The 1105-nt window shown below is 35.2% G+C and overlaps 1 protein-coding gene across 1 annotated transcript in view; it reads left to right on the forward strand.

Moving 5' to 3' along the window:
- The window catches only part of PBK (PDZ binding kinase), a 38191-nt gene that overhangs the window by 28350 nt on the left and 8736 nt on the right, over nucleotides 1-1105 (forward strand). The window lies entirely within an intron of this gene.

A 1105-nucleotide genomic window follows, 5' to 3' on the forward strand; every position in this document is an offset into this window, starting at 1 on the left:
ATGTTCATTATTTAACTTTTTTGAAATTAAATTGAGTATTCAACTCAAATTGAAAATGAAGCCCTGAGGAAAGTAGAAAGCAGAAATGAATTAGAAAATCTGTAAATTCTACACAATCTCAGTATGATCTATTTTAGAACATATCAAAATGAATCTAAAGTTCATCCTTGAGGATACATGTTTAACCATAGCCAGGAAAATTCTGTGAAAGAATGATGAGGAGGAATCCTTCTGGCCAGATGTTTAAAAAGTTTTATAAAGCTACAGTAATTAAAGAAGTGATGCTCATGCTAAAATAAACAGAGATACAACATAAGAGAGTCAGGAAATAGTTCCCAAATAAGTAGAGGAATTTGTCATGTGATAAAGGTGACATTTTTGTATCAGTGAGAAAGAGGCTTACCACACTTTATTTAAATTGCCTCCATTCCTTCGTTAGACTTGTAAGCTCTAAGATGGTGGGAACCTTGTATATCTTGTTCACTAATATCCTTAGCTCCTAGGGTAGTGCCTGAGTTGTAAAAATATTATCAAAGGAATACTAAGATAGTAAATTAAAAGGTTTAATTTAAAAACAACAGTGTAGGTAACACGTCCTCTCACACACTAAGCAGAAATTGCAACTGGTGCATCTTTCAGGTTAGGATAGGTTTCACTGTGGTAAAAACTCCGTGACTTAAAACAACCAAGGCTTATTTCCCAAGCTGCCTGCTCAAATTCTGTCTACTCAGAGTAGCCTTTCTTAATCCTCTCAATTAGAAAGAATCTTTGCCTCTCACATATCATTGCAGTACTAATGTCCCGTGCCATTTTCACATTAGGACCTGAGCTGGAGGCACAGCCACTTGCTGTCATTGTGTGGAGGGTAAAATGCTCTAGAGCGGCACTGTCCAATACAGTAGCCACTAGCACATGTGGCTATTTAATTTAATATTTTAAAAAAAGGAAAATTCATTTTCTCAGTCACTCTAGCCACATTTCACGTGCTCAGTAGCAACCTATGTTTGGTTGATGTTTATTATATTGTACAATACAAATTTAGAACTTTTTTTTTTTTTTTTTTTTAAAGATGACCGGTAAGGGGATCTTAACCCTCGACTTGGTG

The sequence above is a fragment of the Galeopterus variegatus genome, unplaced genomic scaffold, assembly GCF_000696425.1.
Source record: "Galeopterus variegatus unplaced genomic scaffold, G_variegatus-3.0.2 Scaffold1249, whole genome shotgun sequence".
NCBI classification, from domain to species: Eukaryota; Metazoa; Chordata; class Mammalia; order Dermoptera; family Cynocephalidae; genus Galeopterus; species Galeopterus variegatus.